This window comes from Pseudorasbora parva, chromosome 9, assembly GCF_024679245.1.
Source record: "Pseudorasbora parva isolate DD20220531a chromosome 9, ASM2467924v1, whole genome shotgun sequence".
Taxonomy (NCBI): Eukaryota; Metazoa; Chordata; class Actinopteri; order Cypriniformes; family Gobionidae; genus Pseudorasbora; species Pseudorasbora parva.
Window position 1 is genome coordinate 1,735,132 of NC_090180.1, and position 22,308 is coordinate 1,757,439.

General features: G+C 41.4%; 1 long non-coding RNA gene across 2 annotated transcripts in view; it reads right to left on the bottom strand.

The window, feature by feature from the left end:
• Nucleotides 1-22,308, bottom strand: part of LOC137089908 (uncharacterized) — a 101,223-nt gene that overhangs the window by 40,842 nt on the left and 38,073 nt on the right. The window contains exons 2-3 of one of the 2 annotated variants that reach the window (XR_010907792.1): nt 17,290-17,394; nt 8,120-8,322 (exon numbers count right to left, since the gene is read on the bottom strand). This is a non-coding gene — a long non-coding RNA (uncharacterized lncRNA). Of the gene's footprint in view, nt 1-8,119; nt 8,323-17,289; nt 17,395-22,308 lie in introns of those variants that run through there. The other variant, XR_010907793.1, reaches the window with a different exon arrangement.

A 22,308-nucleotide genomic window follows, 5' to 3' on the forward strand; every position in this document is an offset into this window, starting at 1 on the left:
AAAACAACCCATTCGCTGGGCTAAAACAACCCATTCGCTGGGCTAAAACAACTCATTCACTGGGTTAAAACAACCCATTCACTGGGTTAAAACAACCCATTCACTGGGCTAAAACAACTCATTCACTGGGCTAAAACAACTCATTCACTGGGCTAAAACAACCCATTCACTGGGTTAAAACAACCCATTCGCTGGGTTAAAACAACCCATTCACTGGGCTAAAACAACCCATTCACTGGGTTAAAACAACCCAACCACTGTGCAAAAAGAACCCAATCGCTGAGTTAAAAAAAAAAAACATTCACTGGGTTAAAACAACCCATTCACTGGGCTAAAACAACCCATTCGCTAGGCTAAAACAACTCATTCTCTGGGCTAAAACAACCCATTCACTGGGCTAAAACAACTCATTCACTGGGCTAAAACAACTCATTCTCTGGGTTAAAACAACCCATTCACTGGGCTAAAACAACTCATTCACTGGGCTAAAACAACCCATTCGCTGGGCTAAAACAACCCATTCACTGGGCTAAAACAACCCATTCGCTGGGCTAAAACAACCCATTCGCTGGGCTAAAACAACCCATTCGCTGGGCTAAAACAACCCATTCGCTGGGTTAAAACAACCCATTCGCTGGGTTAAAACAACCCATTCGCTGGACTAAAACAACCCATTCACTGGGCTAAAACAACCCATTCACTGGGTTAAAACAACCCATTCGCTGGGCTAAAACAACCCATTCGCTGGGCTAAAACAACCCATTCGCTGGGCTAAAACAACCCATTCGCTGGGCTAAAACAACCCATTCGCTGGGCTAAAACAACCCATTCGCTGGGCTAAAACAACCCATTCGCTGGGCTAAAACAACTCATTCACTGGGTTAAAACAACCCATTCACTGGGTTAAAACAACCCATTCACTGGGCTAAAACAACTCATTCACTGGGCTAAAACAACTCATTCACTGGGCTAAAACAACCCATTCACTGGGTTAAAACAACCCATTCGCTGGGTTAAAACAACCCATTCGCTGGGCTAAAACAACCCATTCGCTGGGTTAAAACAACCCATTCGCTGGGCTAAAACAACCCATTCGCTGGGCTTAAACAACCCATTCGCTGGGCTAAAACAACTCATTCGCTGGGTTAAAACAACCCATTCACTGGGCTAAAACAACTCATTCACTGGGCTAAAACAACTCATTCACTGGGCTAAAACAACCCATTCACTGGAATAAAACAACTCATTCACTGGGCTAAAACAACCCATTCACTGGGCTAAAACAACTCATTCACTGGGCTAAAACAACTCATTCACTGGGCTAAAACAACCCATTCACTGGGCTAAAACAACTCATTCACTGGGCTAAAACAACTCATTCACTGGGCTAAAACAACTCATTCACTGGGTTAAAACAACCCATTCACTGGGTTAAAACAACCCATTCACTGGGCTAAAACAACTCATTCACTGGGTTAAAACAACTCATTCACTGGGTTAAAACAACCCATTCACTGGGCTAAAACAACTCATTCACTGGGCTAAAACAACCCATTCACTGGGTTAAAACAACCCATTCGCTGGGCTAAAACAACCCATTCGCTGGGCTAAAACAACCCATTCGCTGGGCTAAAACAACTCATTCACTGGGTTAAAACAACCCATTCACTGGGCTAAAACAACCCATTCACTGGGCTAAAACAACTCATTCACTGGGCTAAAACAACTCATTCACTGGGCTAAAACAACTCATTCACTGGGCTAAAACAACCCATTCACTGGGCTAAAACAACCCATTCACTGGGTTAAAACAACCCATTCGCTGGGCTAAAACAACCCATTCGCTGGGCTAAAACAACCCATTCGCTGGGCTAAAACAACCCATTCGCTGGGCTAAAACAACCCATTCGCTGGGCTAAAACAACTCATTCACTGGGCTAAAACAACTCATTCACTGGGCTAAAACAACCCATTCACTGGGCTAAAACAACCCATTCGCTGGGCTAAAACAACCCATTCGCTGGGTTAAAACAACCCATTCGCTGGACTAAAACAACCCATTCACTGGGCTAAAACAACCCATTCACTGGGTTAAAACAACCCATTCGCTGGGCTAAAACAACCCATTCGCTGGGCTAAAACAACCCATTCGCTGGGCTAAAACAACCCATTCGCTGGGCTAAAACAACCCATTCGCTGGGCTAAAACAACCCATTCGCTGGGCTAAAACAACTCATTCACTGGGTTAAAACAACCCATTCACTGGGTTAAAACAACCCATTCACTGGGCTAAAACAACTCATTCACTGGGCTAAAACAACTCATTCACTGGGCTAAAACAACCCATTCACTGGGTTAAAACAACCCATTCGCTGGGTTAAAACAACCCATTCGCTGGGCTAAAACAACCCATTCGCTGGGTTAAAACAACCCATTCGCTGGGCTAAAACAACCCATTCGCTGGGCTAAAACAACCCATTCGCTGGGCTAAAACAACTCATTCACTGGGTTAAAACAACCCATTCACTGGGCTAAAACAACTCATTCACTGGGCTAAAACAACTCATTCACTGGGCTAAAACAACTCATTCACTGGGTTAAAACAACCCATTCACTGGGTTAAAACAACCCATTCACTGGGCTAAAACAACTCATTCACTGGGTTAAAACAACTCATTCACTGGGTTAAAACAACCCATTCACTGGGCTAAAACAACTCATTCACTGGGCTAAAACAACCCATTCACTGGGTTAAAACAACCCATTCGCTGGGCTAAAACAACCCATTCGCTGGGCTAAAACAACCCATTCGCTGGGCTAAAACAACTCATTCACTGGGTTAAAACAACCCATTCACTGGGCTAAAACAACCCATTCACTGGGCTAAAACAACTCATTCACTGGGCTAAAACAACTCATTCACTGGGCTAAAACAACTCATTCACTGGGCTAAAACAACCCATTCACTGGGCTAAAACAACCCATTCACTGGGTTAAAACAACCCATTCGCTGGGCTAAAACAACCCATTCGCTGGGCTAAAACAACCCATTCGCTGGGCTAAAACAACCCATTCGCTGGGCTAAAACAACCCATTCGCTGGGCTAAAACAACCCATTCGCTGGGCTAAAACAACTCATTCACTGGGCTAAAACAACTCATTCACTGGGCTTAAACAACTCATTCACTGGGTTAAAACAACTCATTCACTGGGCTAAAACAACCCATTCACTGGGCTAAAACAACTCATTCACTGGGCTAAAACAACTCATTCACTGGGTTAAAACAACTCATTCACTGGGCTAAAACAACTCATTCACTGGGCTAAAACAACCCATTCACTGGGCTAAAACAACCCATTCGCTGGGCTAAAACAACCCATTCACTGGGCTAAAACAACTCATTCACTGGGCTAAAACAACTCATTCACTGGGCTAAAACAACTCATTCACTGGGCTAAAACAACCCATTCACTGGGTTAAAACAACCCATTCGCTGGGCTAAAACAACCCATTCGCTGGGCTAAAACAACCCATTCGCTGGGCTAAAACAACCCATTCGCTGGGCTAAAACAACCCATTCGCTGGGCTAAAACAACCCATTCGCTGGGCTAAAACAACTCATTCACTGGGCTAAAACAACTCATTCACTGGGCTAAAACAACTCATTCACTGGGCTAAAACAACCCATTCACTGGGTTAAAACAACCCATTCGCTGGGCTAAAACAACCCATTCGCTGGGCTAAAACAACCCATTCGCTGGGCTAAAACAACCCATTCGCTGGGCTAAAACAACCCATTCGCTGGGCTAAAACAACTCATTCACTGGGCTAAAACAACTCATTCACTGGGCTAAAACAACTCATTCACTGGGTTAAAACAACTCATTCACTGGGCTAAAACAACTCATTCACTGGGCTAAAACAACCCATTCACTGGGCTAAAACAACCCATTCGCTGGGCTAAAACAACCCATTCACTGGGCTAAAACAACTCATTCACTGGGTTAAAACAACCCATTCGCTTGGTTCGTCCATTTTCAACCCAACTTGGGTTATTTTTAACCTAGCATTTTTTAGAGTGCTACATGTAGAGGGTATGTACCACAAGTTATATCGTGTTTTGGAAGCCAGACACAGGATGCATGTGTGATTTGGTCCACCAGCTAAACCAGAACAAGTCTAAAAGCTTGCAATGGAAATTCATTCTGGTCTTTCGTCAGGGAAGCCAATGGGCAGAAATTACCACCTGCTGTTAAAATACTTGCCATCTCTTGCCAGACTGCTGGCTGAACTAATTAAACTGTCACAAATTTCACTCTACCGAAAAGCATTTATCCTTATTTTATTATAATCCCACCAGAAACCAGGACATAAATGAGCCCTTTTGAATTGAATGGCACCCCTGATTAATGTCCCGTGCCACAGTCACCGTAGTCCAGCTGGCTCTGCCGCAGAAAACATCACTTAAACTCCCCATGATGCCCTGCAGCATTAAGTTCATTATCCCTTTAAAACTGGCACTGTCCCAGCAGACATCTGAGAAGCTTCCTCCTGCCTCTCTGCATGCTCACTAAATAGCCAGCCATGTTATAGTCACGTTGACTGGATGCCCCAAAAGAGGTGGATCGATACTAGGCACCTTTGTCCCACTAAATGTCCTTCGATCAATACAAACCGTTTCATTACAAATGTTTCTGGGCTTGAAGAGATCTGTGGCACAGGGGAAGTGGTTACGGTTTAATGTGTTGCGGCTCTATTGGATTAATCTCAATGTCACTCAGCATCTCAGCCACGCTACAGAAATGTATTTATTGTATAACTGAGTCTTGCAGGCATTTGTGGTATGCGAAAAGACACGGATATGCATGCTATAGGAGTTTTATTTTTAAATATATTTTTTATTTTGTTATAATTTATAGTCTGATAAGAACATAGCCCTTTATCTTAAAGGAACACTCCAGTGTTTTTAGAAATTGGGCTTATTCAACTTCTTTCCTACATTTAGATATGTGGGCAAATGCATTTTTGTCTCAGTGCATGCATTGTTTTAGTTTAGCAGGGTCACCGTTAGCTTAGCTTAGCATAATGAATGGAATCCTATGTTGCCAGATAGCATGTCCCGAGTATAAGCGATCCAAAAACAGAAAAAAAACCCCCACCTAATTACTTCTTGTGGCCTGCGTATTCACAACCAGTACAAATAGCGATGCTACTAATAATCTTGTTTTCTGTTTGAATTAAGATTATTTTGCTTACCCTATTGACATTATCATATTTTAAGCAAAAACTCGATTTATTTTTCCCAAAACAAGACAATTACTTTTGCTCATCTAGTAAATGCTTCTTAAGCCCAATTTGCACGGGATTAGTATTATCCTCTGTGATTTAGAAATTACTGTCACATCTGAGTTTTGCGGCACATTCGCACGGGATGAGCAAAGCCTGTGATTTTTCTTGAATTTACTGACTTATCTCCCGGATGTCAAGACATGTAAAAAAAAATTTTTAGTTATAGATATAGCTGTATGAAATCATAAAATTTGGGAGCAAACTGATTGAATGGTGTGTTTAATATTAATATCAAAACTATTCTTAATGAAAAACAGAACAGAACAGTACAATGACAAGCTCGCTTAAGTAGGCCTATCGATATCGTTTTGATAGTTTTATAGTAATAAAAAAATATTTAATTCAGTTAGAGAACAGACGCTACAATTAAAAACTGACCTGAGCACAGCGGCAGGAGTCAGATTTCATTCATCACGAGTGACAAGGTGACAATATACGGCGGAAGATTCAGTTTCAAAGCTAAATGTAAAAGTGCCCATTTAAGCGAGCTTGTTATTGTACTGTTCTGTTGTTATGTTTTTCATTAAGAATTATATTGATATTAATATTAAACACACCATTCAATCAGTTTGCGCCCAAATTGCTACTCATTAAAGTGAAAGTATAATCCGTGCGGCTGCACAGGAATTCATAACGGTGCGCATTATAAATGCAGCCTCCATTCTTCGTGAAAGATAAAGATAGAAATGCGCACAGGAAATAAAAACCTTGCAAAAATTATATACGATCCGCCTAATCCGGGCCAAATCACAGAGATGTCGATTCACACACAGGACTACTATTATCACAGGACCTCGGTGTTCGGTGAAATATTGTAGGTCATTTGCAGGGGAATTTTTACTTTACAAATCACAGCCATGGCCGATTCGCACGGGATTAAGATCACAGACATTCTCTGCAATTATTACAAATCGCCAGAGGTCCCAGATAACACTAATCCCGTGCGAATAGGGCTAAAATTTAAGAATTTTTAGATATTTGGACTAGAAACAAGACAAAAAATACCAAGTAAAATTTTTGCAGTGTACACTGTAAAAACGTATATGCTCAATAAGTTATGACAACATATGTTTTTACATTGTTTTAGCTCATCAAAATAAGTTAAGAAATGTTCAACTTTTTTTTATTAGTTATACAAGATGTAATTTTTTCAAGTCAGTTTAACATAATTAAGTGGAAATAACCTAAACATCCAAAGTCGATCGTACTGCAAAAGTTCAAAATTTGCCTTTTTTTTACAGTGTAGCTGTCAAGTTTGAGTTAAATATTATAAGGGTTGAATTTAAAAAGGCATTAGATAGGCATTTAAACCATAACCAGGTGGGGGAAAAAAATTATAAACACATCTTTATCATTTATAAATTAACAAAAGGGTTTCTTCCTCCTTTTGGTGACGTCGTATCTCTAACGAGCCATAAATATCACTATTTCCCCCTTAAAAAACACAGGTTAATGACCTTCTACTTCTCTTTCATACCCATGAGAAAAAAGCAATACAATTTCAGAGCAGTAAGACGTCATTGGCTTAAAGAAAAGCAGGTCCACTAATTGTAATTGGTTTAGGCATGAGAATAAGCCATACATCATCTCAATGGTGCTCTCAGCCTCCTGCGGGAATCCTATTGAGGCTATACCAAAAGAAACAGACCAAAAGATGGAGCGGTTCAGGTTCAATCACATGGCCCACAGACAGAAGCAATCGAACACTGCTATGAAAATATAATGTCTCTGTGGTTCACTAAAGCATGTAGGGCTACCTTAGGCAGTGTGTATGTAGAGCGGAGGTTTCTATAGTTAAAGTAAGCCAGGGGTCTATTGTTATATGCGGTGATGAATCAAAATGGTCAACCGGTCAAGCCGCTTACGCACAGTCTTAATCAAAGCTTCTCTCAGCCCACCCGAGCTGGGAGACTTCTCTTTGTCAGCTCTGTGGAGATACACATTTACTTTCGAGTCTTTTAGACTGAATAATAAATGGTTTTAAATATTCCCCCTGGATCTAAAGAGCGCAGCATTGCTCATCCACTCTAATGGTTTGTAAGAGGATGCAATAGTTGCTTGGGGAAATGTTTAACTCAGTGATGTCCTGATATAGTCGGTTTATTCTGATGTATTTGGGATCATTTGCATTTAGATCAGATTTTTCTTTTATTTGTGTTTTGACAGTACTTTATACAGAGGTGTCACTTCTCTTTATTAGCTCACTTTTCTCTTCAACCATTCCTCTTTGTTTTATGTATCGGTTGTTTGATCGTGTCAAGGGGTTTCAATGCTTCAAATGATCGTGTCATATTTGTCAAATTTTTACAAAAGTACATTTTTAATAATGAATTTCTTACAGTTGAGTAATGTATAAACAATTTTACACAAACACACACCCCCACACACACATACACAATACCTGGGCAAGCGTAAGGAAAGAGTTTGCCAAGGGCCAGATTGTGACGGCTAGACGACTGGGTCAGAGCATCTCCAGAACTGCAGCTCTTGTGGGCTGTTCCCGGTCTGCAGTGGTCAGTATCTATCAAAAGTGCTCCAAGGAAGGACCAGTGGAGAACCGGCCACAGGGTCATGGGCGGCCAAGGCTCATTGATGCACGTGGGGAGCGAAGGCTGGCCCGTGTGGTCCGATCAAACAGACGAGCTACTGGAGCTCAAACTGCTCCAGAAGTTAATGCTGGTTCTGATAGAAAGCTGTCAGAATACACAGAGCAGCTCAGTTTGAGGCGTATGGACCAGTCAGGGTGACCTCTGACCCCTGACCCCGCCGAAAGCACCAACAGTGGCATGTGAGCATCAGAACTGGACCACGGAGCAATGGAAGAAGGTGGCCTGGTCTGAGGAATCACGTGTTCTTTTACATCACGTGGATGGCCGGGTGTGTGTGTGTGGCTTACCTGGGGAACACATGGCCCCAGGATGCACTCTGCACCTTCAGGGATCTAGTGGAGTCCATGCCTCAACGGGTCAGAGCTGTTTTGGCAGCAAAAGGGGGACCAACACAAAATATTAGTAAGGTGGTCATAATATTATGCTTGATACACACACACCATTTTTTTTTTACATTACAAAACAAATTTCTGGATATTATGTGTCCTGAAGTCTACAAAAATAGGATTTTCCATGGAGACTTACGATTTAGAATGCCATTTAGTTGTGAATGGGTTTAATCTGTCCCTGAAACAGGCTCTGAATAATTATGTATTAACAGCTGATGTGGCATTACAAATTAAATGACAATTACACTTAAATGTGTTATACATCTAATTATGTAAGCTTCATTCGTTATACATCTTCAGAGTCTTGCACTTGTAGACCTGATTTAGATGAGCAGGCTTTTCTAATTCACAGCATTAGTCATTCCACTTTAAATATAACAAGTTTTGAGTCTCTTATGCCTGGTACACATTGTACGGTTTTGTCCTGTCCCAGACGAAAGATAACCGACTTTCTGTGGCCGTGGCTCCAACACAGTCTTGTGACCAAATATAGTCTGTGATAATTTACTGACTGTCAGAAATTTAGCAAGATTTGCTGCTAAGACTAACGTCTACTGACAAGCCAATAGAGACGGAGCGTATTTAGGCCACGCCCACACCAGTGGGGGACAATCCAACGCTCTCCATTGACTTTGTATTGCGTGAGGCGCCTCGTTGGCATTTCAGACTTATAAAAAAAAACTGAATGTCTAAAAGCTGATATGTGACGAGGTGTGCAGCAAACAAGCTAAAAAACACATAACTACGTTTTTATAAGCTGTTGACCCAAAAAAAACGAGTGACAAAAGTGGACACAGGCCATAAGACGTGAAGCTTCAGCAGAATAATGGGTCAGTTTTGGGATCCGGACACTCAGTGTGTCTCACTATGCATTAAACATTAGTCAAATATCCAAATGTCAGTTTTATATATTATATTGCCTGTCTCTGCTGACTTTCTCCTCCAGTGGGTGTCGTTCTCTGAGTAATATAACATGCTGCGCTCTGTCTCCAGTGCATCTATGCACTTTTATGTCTTTAAAGCAGCACTAGGTAACTTTTCAACGGTCATAATATATTTTTTAAGACTCTTGTGATGATAAATCGACTTACAATAGGTTGAATGACACGTCTGCCATAGCCTGATGGGGTCTGTATCGTTTTTAATCGTACTTTTAAACTTCGGGTTTCGGGTAGTAACCCGAGAACAAAAAGAACTACAAAATTCGACTGCTTTACGGCATATACGTCACTTCCACCAACACACACACTTCCTTACATTCGGACATGCGAGCCCAACTTTGTTCGTCGGATAATATAGTCATGTTCGAAGCAGCACAGACAAATAAGAAAGAAAAGGTTTTGTTGGAGGAAAGCAATAAGAGGAAACGAGAGAGTGATGGGATTAAAGGCCGGACGAGGATCAACATGTGACCAGCGTTTGCTCGTCGGCGTGAGCTGAAGGAGGCGAGCCCGACCGATGCTGTCCTGCTTGTTACGGTGATTACCTACCACTCAAACACTGAACTGAAGGGTCATATAGATTCTGGAAAACGCTAACCAATAGACTACTATAATGACGCTGGCTTGTAAACGTGAGCATCGCGATTATTTGGCGTTTGAAAAAAATAAAACCCATGAAATGATATTCATCTGACATGCTGAAGCATAAGCCACTGACTGTACCTGGGATGAAGACATTTCACACGCGCCGCCAGAAGAACACCTGCATGTGAACTCCTCCTGCAGTGTTCAGGGGAACTGTTAGTGCTGCACCGACCCACGGGACGCTTTTATGAAGTTATTTGGCCCGCCCCGCACTACTGTATATATTTTTACAACCCGCCCCGCACCCGTGACCATTAAATAGACATACGGGGTCCGCGGGTTATGAGACGACCCGCGCATCACTAGTTCAGGGCTATCAGGGCTGTCATGTCAACAAATGCACGCGCGATGGCATCCCCTGTTGTTGGATGACAGATCTTACGACTGTAGTTGAGGACATTATTTTTTCCAAACTGTAGGGGGACCCCGAGAGCAAAAGTTGCCAAGTGCTGCTTTAAACACTCGTTTTTTTGGGTCAGCAGCGCATAAACACTTCTGGGTTTGTGGTTTTGTTTTTTTTAGCTTGTTTTCTGTACACCTTGTCACATATCAGCTTTTTAGCTGATTCTTTTTTTTGTTATAAGTCAGAAATAACAAGGAGGCCGCCTCACGTAAAAGAAAGTCAATGGAGACGTTTGGTTTGTTTTCCCCTGGTCGGCGCAAGCGGGTAATCTAGCACTCGGAAAGCGTTCCACCCATAGGGGCGGCCATTGCTAACCAAGCCATCACCTGCTGTTAGCATCCCATTAACCCCCATTAATTTTTGAGTCACTTTGACGGTGAATAACTTTACATCTGAGGCGTTTAAAGACTCCATTTGTCCATTGTTTATTTCTAAAGAAACACGGCAAAGCATAAAAGGCTCCATTACCTTGTATCTTACACTATCGCCCCGCAGAAGCTGTTTTTGTAAAAATAGGCTAACGATTGCATCATAACCAACGCGACTCTGACGCACAGTTGAGAAATGACCGTATAGACCTGAGGAGATGCTCAGAAGCAATCTTTTACTGTCTATGAGGCAGTCGGGGAGACGTGGAGACATAAAGTACGATAAAGTCAAAGGAGAAGAAAGAGGAGAAGCCCATAGTGAGCCAAAAGCAACAGGACAAAACATTTAAACAACGTGATTCAGATTTCACTTTCCACAACTACTAGAAGACCTACAGCTGTCAGACAGGAGGCTCACGTCACATCTACGTCCTCAAGCTCAGTCTGAGCCTGCAGTTCGCTCAGCCATCAAGGAGCGAGTGCCTCTAAATGACTTCCTTTTCCGCCGTTGAAGTCTATGGGATCGCTGTGTCCATTTCTTTTACTGTCTATGGTTGGGCGAGGCTTTCAGATTATGACGTGTGTCGCTCTGACTCTAAAAAAGTGCAACATGAAATGCAATATTAATCAATGTGACATGACGCCAAAACTTACAACTACTTCACAAGCTACATTTGCAAAAAACGGCATGCCAAGTTGGCCTCTTTTCTCTAGCAATGCCTGTGTCATATTTCTCTTTCTCCTCTTTTTTCAGTGCACATAGAAACCACAATTGGCAAAGTGCGATTCATCTTGCTCTATTTGTTTATCACTAGCGCCTGCAGATGACATTTTATTATTTTATACTAACATGCGCCGTAGCCTACAATTCAATGGGTGTCATCATTGTAAAGTCTACATGTCGTTGGGACTATATAACTCCTGTCCATTATTATGCCAACTTTAAACCATCTAGACCGCATCTACAGAGCTAGAAATATGGCAATCTGAATTTGAATTGTGTAAATCTGTAATCTAACAAAATTTTATATTGTTTACAATTTTTCATAGCTCTGAATTATAATTTTTGAAATTGAATAAATCTGAAATGTTTTTTTATGTCGAAATTGACATGTATTTTCAAACAGCAGATATTTTGTTCTGAATTAATACAGGTACAGAGCAGATTTTAAATGATTAATCCATGAAAAGGTTGATCTGGCTTATTTCCATGGATTAATCATTTAAAATCTGCTCTGTACCTCAAAACTATACCATCAGAGAGAAATGGGCCTTTACTTCAAGGACTACTCCTTTAAGTAAAAGTTGTTCAGCAAGACTGCATATGCACATCAGAGCTTTATAGGAACAGCGAGGGAAACGCCGAAGCAATCTCTTGAACCTCACTAATTGGCCTCTCGCTGTCATTTAAGCATAGTTAAAGATGATTTGAATTACATTTTATTGGGGCAGAAACAATTTCACATCAAACCACAGTTGGGATAATGAACAAATCATTGTCAGTGTACTTTAACGGTCTTAAACCCTTTATGTAAGGAGACTGGATAAGAATTCAAAATTACGCCTGGACTCCATCGTCTATAACTGTGGTAATGTGCTGTATTACTCCAGTGTTTAAGACATTTCTCAAGACTCCTTTCAGCTTCCAAAGTAAAAAAAAACCCTTTTAATCAGACCTTGGAGGCAGGTTTTGCATGTCATAATAAGACTAAACTTAGAAACCCATATACTAATGTATTCTCAGTCTGGGCTGGCGTGATGTTTTCTCACCACAGGCTGACAGCTCACTCCACTTAAGCTCTATTAACCAGACATTTCTGCCACAGACATCAAATATAACCAGATCAGAGACTAGATCTGCTCAGATCCTTACGCACACCGTAACAAAAAGAAAATTACATATTGTTATTATTCTATCAATTCAATGGAATAGCAATGTCATTCAATAATGACATGCTTAAAGATGGGCATTCGCGGTGCAATTTCCGTCCGATTTTGAGCAGAATTCTGACTTTTTTTTGGGTGGGGTCAATTTTTAGCTTTGCCATTTGTCGTGAGATGCAGTGTACAGAGGTCAAAAAGGCACGAGAAACCTCTTCCGATCAGCAATTCTGGCATGTCAGAAATTGTAGCCACCCCTCGTGCAGGTATCGCAAATCTAAAGCAAAGCTACAAACGGATATTTTCACCTCACTGCGCCTGCGCGAAAGCAAAAGTTGAACCATTTTATATTTAATGCGGCAAGAAAGAAAACAAAAAAAGGGAGATCTTTAAGTTCTAGATGAAGCTATCAAACTAGCAGGCATTTCTCCAGTTTGTGTTGAAAAATGGAAAATCTTACAAACCACCCAGCGCATCTTATTAATTTAGCTTTATGTTTAACTTTGACACTATCTACTCATTTATTTAATATTTTCTTAATTTTATTATCATGAGAAATGTGAACCATCGTCCATCATTTGACAATTGGTGATAAAGAAAAATGTCAGGTTGCAATATTGAAACGTTTTTAATCCTGAATGTGAGTCAGTGGATATCACAGAAGCAATGTGCAAACAGAAAGCACAAGTAAAATCTGACGAGCTTTCGCCACATATTCTCACAGAGACGACGAGAGATTAACTAGGCCTACTGAAAAATATGGTTAATTTATTTTCTTAATATTTCTCTTGTGGCCCAAGTGAAAAAAATGAGAAGAGAAGTTGGTCTATTTAATTTTAAACAAGATGTTTCTGTAATAAAGCTGATCATTGATGACTTATTGCTGTGTTCTGACATATTAAAGACTGTTAATCGTTTTAATTATAGGCTTATAATTCATAATCGGCCTAAATTAACCTAATCTATCTAATCTTTTATTATGCAGTGTGTCGAGTGATGAATTAGGAAATTGTTGCGAGGCAAATGAGTTGTAATATCAATTTAATAATAAAAGTAGGCCTACCCTGATGATAATAATAATAATAATTATAGTGTATAATACATTAACTGAAAAACGCTAAATCGATATCGATAGCCGATGCGTTTAACCATATGGCTATCTCTCTATACACCATATTAACCTGGCATAGGGTTTCATTGCGCATATTTCATATATATTTCATATAACCAGCAGCCATATCACCCTGTAGCCCAAGACTGGTTTCCCACTGAAGCTAAGCAGGGCTGAGCCTGGTCAGTACCTGGATGGGAGACCAACTGGGAAAACAAGGAGCTGCTGGTGGAGGTGTTAGTGAGGCCAGCAGGGGGCGCTCACCCTGTGGTCTGTGTGGGTCCTAACACCCCAGTATAGTGATGGGGACACGATACTGACAAAGAGCACCGTCTTTCGGATGAGACGTTAAACCGAGGTCCTGACTCTCTGTGGTCATTAAAAATCCCAGGATGTCTTTCGGAAAAAGAGTAGTTCAAGTTCAGTTCAAGAGTTTTATTTGTCACATACACAGTTATACAGAATACAACCGGCAGTGAAATGTAAACAGGTCCGCTCCATGGACAGCAAATAACAATTAACAAAAAAAGCACAATAAATTATAAAATAGGGATAGGATAAAATAGGAATAGGATAAGGTGCTATATATATATACATATGTAGAATTATGAATAAATCAAGTAAAAGAAATAAGAGATGTGGAATAAAATAAGTGAGATAAAGTAAACTGGAGACTATAAAAATAAATCTGTGGATAACAGAAGTGCAGGAGTGTAATGTGCAAACAGCATTATAATGAGTAGTGACATGAACACAAGAATAAAGTGCAGTGCAATATCAGTATGTGAGTTTGTTAATACTGAAGTGAGGTGAAGTCACATGTAGTTAAGTGACAGCGTTCAGGAGTCTGATGGCCTGTGGGAAGAAACTCCTCCTGAGTCTCTCAGTTTTGGCCATCAGGCTACGGAAGCGCTTACCAGAAGGCAGCCGGGTGAAGTGGGGGTTGGCCGGGTGATTAATGTCCATGATGATTTTTGTAGCTCTGCCTCTGCATCGTTTGATGTAGATGTCCTGCAGAGACGGGAGAGCTGACCCTGAGATGCGCTCGGACAAGCGCACCACTCTTTGCAGGGCTTTGCAGTCGTGACTGGTGCTGTTACCATACCACGCTGTGATGCACTGAGTTAGTAAACTTTCTATCGCCCCTGAATAGAAAGTTTTCAGGATAGCTGGTGAGACCCGGAATTTCCTCAGCTGGCACAGGTGGTACAGTCTTTGCCTGGCCTTTTTCACCTGAGACTGGATATGTGCAGTCCAGGTCAGGTCCTCGGAGATGTTGACACCCAGGTATTTGAAGCTGCTCACTCTCTCTACTGGTGTCCCGCTGATCATGAGAGGGGAATATGACCGCTGCTGTCTCTTCCTGAAGTCCACAATCAGTTCTTTGGTCTTGTTCACATTCAGAAGGAGACAGTTGTCTTGGCACCATGATGTCAGTTGCTCCACCTCGTCCAAGTATGCGGTCTCATTGTTGTTGGAAATGAGGCCCAGGACAACAGTATCATCCGCAAACTTGATGACAGAGGTGGAGCTGTGTGTGGACAAACAGTCATGCGTGTAGAGAGAGTAGAGCAGGGGACTGAGGACACAGCCCTGTGGAGCTCCCACACTCACGATGATGGAGGTGGAGGTGAACTGTCCTACTCTCACCACCTGAGGTCTGCCAGTGAGGAAATCTTCAATCCAGTGACAGAGAGAAGAGTTCAGGCCGAGATCCAGGAGTTTGTTAGTTAGCTTAATGGGAACTATGGTGTTAAAGGCTGAACTATAGTCAATAAATAGTAGTCTTACATAGTTCCCATTCTTGCTGTCGATGTGTGTGAGGGAGGAGTGGAGGACGTGAGAGATGGCATCTTCAGTCGATCTATTGGGACGATAGGCGAACTGAAGAGGGTCCAAGGTGTCAGGGATGGAGGAGCAAATGTTGTTTTTGATGAGTCTCTCAAAGACCTTCATGACTAAAGACGTGAGAGCCACTGGGCGATAGTCATTTAGGCAAGAGGGTTTACTGTTCTTAGGGACAGGGATGATGGTGGATTTTTTGAATGAGGTTGGGACCACAGATGTAGCAAGGGACTCATTGAAGATGGATGTGAGGAGTCCAGCGAGCTGATCAGCACAGGACCGCAGGACACGACCTGAAACACCATCCGGACCAGCAGCTTTCCTAACATCCACACGTTTGAGTGTCCTACGAACGTCATCCTCCGAGACAGAGATCACGTGATTGTTGCAGCTCTGAGTGATTCTGTCTGACGCGTCACTCGGCGGTGTCGCGCTGCCGCGATTGCCATCAAAGCGAGCGTAGAAAGAGTTTAACTCGTTCACAAGCAACGGATCAGCTCTCACTTCTGCAGAGGATTTCGTTCCAAAAGCACAGATGGTCCTCAGTCCCTGCCACATCCGCCGGGAGTCGTTGAGTTGGAAATAAGACTCTACGCGATCCCTATAACGGAGCTTTGCGGCTTTAACGGCGCGTCGGAGAGCATAACAGGATGATTTATAATCCCTCATATTCCCTGTTAGTAGACCGGCGTTGTATGCGGCAGTGCGGGCGTTCACTGCAGCGCGGATTGAACTGTCCACCCACGGTTTCTGATTAGAGAAGGACGTTATAGTTATTGTTTGTGTGGCTTGCTCTGTCAGTGTGTTGATGAAGCAGAGCGCCACATCAGTGAACTCGCTGACGTCCGATGAACTCGCCCGGAACATGTCCCAGTCAACGTCGTCAAGAGCTGCCTGTAGCGTGATCTCTGAATGAGGCGACCAGCGTTTAACTTCCCGCCTCACCGGGGGTTCCTGAACGAGCCTTTGTTTGTACTCAGGTGTAAGGAAAATGGCGGCCTGTAGATTGCGGCATGTAGATTTTTACGCATGCAACGTAAAGCCAGCGCTCACGATTTATGTGCTCACACTATGCGATCGTATCCGAACTATATAATGCGTTTAATTTATAGGGGTGTAACCCCGGCATCCTGGCCAAATTTGCCCATTGGCCCCTGTCCATCGTGGCCTCCTAATAATCCCCATATCCTGATTGGCTTCATCACTCTGTCTTCTCTCCACCAATCAGCTGGTGTGTGGTGAGCGTTCTGGCGCAATATGGCTGCCGTCGCATCATCCAGGTGGTGCTGCACATTGGTGGTGGTTGAGGAGATTCCCCCCTTCAATGTAAAGCGCTTTGAGTGCCTTGAAAAGCGCTATATAAATTAAACGCATTATATAGTTCGGATACGATCGCATAGTGTGAGCACATAAATCGTGAGCGTTGGCTTTACGTTGCATGCGTAAAAATCTACATGCGAGTGTATGCCTGCCTTTACCCATGAAATTCAGTAATTCCATAGGTAGGGAAAAATCTATGGAAAAATATTTATATTGCATAATTTTCTAATAAATGTAATTGAAGCATAAATGTTTCACTTCAGTCGCACCCCTGAAAATGACAGCAATCTAACTCAAGCAGAGCAGATAAACTTGGCGTTCTGAGGCGAGGTCAACATTAATCACTGTCTATAAAAGATAAAGGCCCAAAGTGAGAGAGATGGCCGGTTGGGTTGTGTAAGGGCAGAAAAAGAAAGTGAACGCTCACCTCATTTGAATCACATGGATGGTAATTAATGTGGCCACTGGGACGATGGGATGGTGCCAGAATGCAGTTCTGGGTTTTTGCCCTTGAGGAACATCATGACACACCCTGCCGAGAGACAGCAAATGTCACGGTCAATAAATGAAAACTGAGGTGAGATACGCAGAGGAAAGTGAGATTTATTATTAACAGAGATGAACATAACACAAAAAAACCAAAACAAATGATTCAAAAACATGAACAAACTCAAACCATACCGACACCGGGAGACGTAGACCCAACAACGATCCGACAAAAGCCCTATTCGGACGGTAATTGTTTCTCATGTGGGCGTCCATAAAAATGCATTTGCAATGCAACTCAATGATAAACTTGTGCATTCGGATGGTGATTTATTCTCAGTGGAGGGGCGAGTTTAATGATCCTGGGAATGCTGCTCATGTGCTCAGTCGAATGATCGTCTGCTAATAAGAATAAAATCATATTTAATTGAATAATACAAAATTATTAATTATTTAAATCTCCTGGTTAAAAAAAATATATAACTAAATTACACAAAAACGTAATTTTGTGGAAATGAGCGGAAATAAGTTAATACATCGATGCAAATTGAACCTATATAACAATTACTGCTGTAATAACGCCTCATTTCAAATGTTTACGTTTTTCTTCTATTTCTCTTTTTAGTGGTGATGAAGGATTATTCTTATTAATATTTTCCAGCGTTTCAGTAATAAAACTGTAGGCTTTAGATCTTTAAAATTTGGGGTGTAACGATTCATCAACTACATCGATGTATCGATTTATATTCCTATGATCCAACTACATTGATCTGTGCTCGGCAAGTTGGCCTTTCGGACGACATATATCGATCTAATATCGTTTTAAAAGGTAATCAATCGATTGTATCGATAATAGGAAATAACGCGTTTGATTTAAGCACGTCAGATTTTATATGGATGTTTTTTCTTAGCCCTTTTAATGATAGTTAAACGTTACTCAGTCTGCCTATATGTGACGTCAGCCGCACGCGCCAGCAGCAGCGAACGCAAAGAAAACAAAATATAGCACGGACAGTATTTGACAGCGGAGGACAGAGGAGAAGCCAACGAGCGAGAAATTATCAAGCCAGCATTGTGGTCCAGTGTGAGAAAAGACTTTAGTAAAGACGGAGCTGTTGTAAATAAGTCTCTCGCTGTTTGTAGTAGTAGCAGGTTCAGCCACTGCTCATTCAACCTGAAGAAATGTTGGTTGCACTTTATTTTTGATATTAATATTATATTTCTATTATTTTTATGTTGAAAAACAACAGTAAACGTAGCAGGTAAGCCTACTGTTAATTAAACCTGAAGAGGTGTTAGTTGCACTTTATTTTTGATATTAATATTGTGATATTTTTATTTAAAAAAAACAAGCAGAAGTAGCATTAGCAGTAGTAGTATGTTGGTTACACTTTCTGTACTTTGAGAGGAAAAGGTTAACTTCCTTTTAATTCAACCTAAACTTTTGTATGCACTTTATTCAAATAAAATGTGAACACATTTGCCATTAATTGTTTACTTGTTTGTTTATATCCATAATTAATTGATACCTGATTACCTTTAAAAGAAACAACAGGAATCTAGGAAACTTCACCTGCACGTATTTATTTATTTCAGTCACACTGATTTAAATTTTTGGCTAAAAAGTTACTGAATCGATTTCAAGTCACTGAATCGTTTCGGATCGTATCGTTCAAAATGAACCAATATCGTCCTTGAATCGTATCGACAACCTCAAATCGTGATACGAATCGAATCGTTGTTAAAACGAATCGCTACACCCCTTTATAAAATGCATCCGAATTACAGCAAAGCTCAACAATACGGTGCTCCGCAGCCCGCAGGAGTCAAACATTATATAAACAGATAATTTAAGCAATCTTGTCTTGAAAACTCAGAGATGTGGATTCAGATGGCAATTAAATCTCCACACGACCTGGTGTTTGTATAAAAACAGGAGGTATTTCGGCCGGGGATTTTTACACAAAAAACAGACATTCTGGATTCGGACGGCAATAAAATCACAGACTAGCCGCTGTAAATGATGAAAATACCTGACGACCCCATGAGAAACTATTACCGTCCGAATAGGGCTAAAGACTAACAAACACAAGGAGCTTATAAGGGGGACAAATCAAGAAGGGAATGAGGGAACACGTGGGGCAAATGAAACCAATAACGAGATAACGCGATTGTTCCTGATCGATTGCTCCTGTCTGTCTGCCTGCTGCTGCTGCCACCACAGTGTTTGTAGCTCTGTATAGCTGTGTTTGAATCTCTATTTGATAAATTTTTTTTGTAATTTACACTGCTAAATATAACTTACTCATCACCATATAGTGTTTAATATAGCCTATCAATTTAAATTTGACATTACTAGCTTTTAATCTAAATCACTACCACACGTTAGCTTTTCGCTAGCCTGGTAGCTTTCCATCCCAGCATCCGGGTCTCCTGTTTTCTGAGTTCTATAGACAACTGTGGTGAGTTGGATTATTAAAAAGACTCCATCAGACAACTGTGGTAAGTTTTGGATTCATCAACAAATACGGTAAGCCATGTCTTCTTCTCCTGTCATTGTCACTTGCACTGCATGCTACATGTTTAGCATATCTATCTCCGTTGGCGAACAGGGCTTCACATGTGATAAATGTAAGGAATTAATCAGGCTGACGGAGAAGATTTCAGATTTAGAGACACGCATCCAAGCTTTATGTGAGAGTAGTGAGAATGTAACAGCTTTAGATACTGCTTTGGATGCGACTAGCTTAGTGAACACTCATTGTTTGGTTCCGGCTGAGCCCGCGCAGCAGGGCTGGGTGACGATGAGAAAGCATAGTCGCGGATCAAAAAACCACTCTTCCGTTCCGATTAGAACATCAAACAGGTTCTCCCCACTCAGTGACGCACCCACTGAGGATCCTGTTGAAAGTGCCCTAGTTATTGGCGATTCTATTACACGGAATGTGAAAATAGAGACACCAGCCACCATAGTCACATGTTTACCGGGAGCCAGAGCGCCTGACATCAAAGCAAATTTAAAAGTGCTGGCTAAAGCTAATCGTAAATTCTCTAAGATTATTATTCACGTTGGCACTAATGATGTTCGACTTCGCCAGTCGGAGATCACCAAAATTAACATTAAAGAGGTGTGTAAACTCGCAAGTACGATGTCAAAACCCGTATATTTCTCTGGTCCTCTCCCCGCGAAAAGGAGTAATGAAATAGTTAGCAAATTATCATCACTCAATGGCTGGTTGTCTAAGTGGTGTCTGCAAAATAACATAGGGTTCATAGACAATTGGAAAAGTTTTTGGGGCAGACCTGACCTGTTGAAGATGGACGGCATTCATCCCTCCTGGGCTGGTGCTGCTCTTCTCTCTAGTAATTTGGCACATAGTCTTAGAGCTAAACCTTGACTCACTGGGGCCCAGGTCAGGAAGCAGACAAACTGGCTAAACCAACCGTCTGCTAGCTGTCTCACGTCACCAAAGTCAGCTAAATCCCAGCACATAGAGACTCTTTCACCTAGATATTATCACATAGAGACTGTGTCTGTTCCCCGAATTAGTAAAAACAAAAAACCATCAAAACCATTCAACAGTAAAAATTTAATTGATGTCCAACAAATAAACAACAGATATAATACGGATGAACAATTGATAAAGCTTGGGTTGCTGAATATTCGATCCCTTTCGCCAAAAACGCTTGTTGTTAATGATATGATTATAGATCATAACTTAGATGTGCTGTGTTTGACAGAAACCTGGCTAAAACCTGATGATTACATTACTTTAAATGAGTGCACCCCCCGAGATTATTGTTACAAACATGAGCCACGTCTGAAAGGTAAAGGGGGAGGTGTGGCTGTAATTTATAATAATAATTTCAGTATTACTCAGAAGTCTAGTTTCAAATATAATTCCTTTGAAGTTTTGGTGCTTTATGTAACACTGTGTAGTGTAAATGATAAATCCCTTCTGACATTTGTGTTGGCTACTGTATACAGGCCACCAGGGCACAATACAGACTTTATCAAAGAATTTGCTGGTTTTGTATCGGAGTTAGTATTAGCTGTAGATAAAGTACTAATTGTTGGGGATTTTAATATCCACGTAGACAATGAAAAAGACGCATTGGGATTGGCATTTAGAGACATTCTAAACTCTATTGGAGTTAGACAACACGTATCGGGACCCACTCATCGCCTTAATCATACTTTAGATCTAATAATGTCACATGGAATAAATGTTGATACTGTTAAAATTCTGCAGCAGAGCGATGACATCTCAGATCATTACCTAATATCATGTATACTTAATTTACCTAAGGCTGCAAAGCCATCCCCTCGCTTCAAATATGGCAGGACGATAACCGCTGCGACTAAAGATTGCTTTGTACATAATCTTCCTCATCAGTTCCATCTCCTCAGCATTACAGATAGCCAAGAGGAACTTGATGCTGCAACTGAAACTATTGACTCTCTCCTTACTAGCACTTTAGACATAGTTGCTCCCCGGCGCTTAAAGAAGATTAAAGCAAATAATCCAACGCCGTGGTACAACGAGCACACTCGGGCCCTTAAAACAGCAGCCAGAAAAATGGAGCGCAGCTGGAAGAAAACAAAACTAGAGGTTTTTCGCAATTTGTGGAAAGAGAGCATGATTGCATACAGAAAGGCCATAAAAACTGCTAGATCTGCTTATTTCTCAACTCTTTTAGAAGAAAACAAACACAACTCTAAGTATTTATTCGATACAGTGGCTAAATTATCAAAAAATAAAGCTTCAACATCTGACGTTTGTAAACAACACAGCAGTAATGACTTTATGAACTTCTTTACTAGTAAGATTGATAATATTAGGAATAAAATTATAACCATGCAGCCGTCTATTACAGTATCACTTCAGACAGAGCACTGCAGGGTCACTGAGGAAAAATTACACTCATTCACTGCTATAGGAGGAGAAGAACTGGCTAA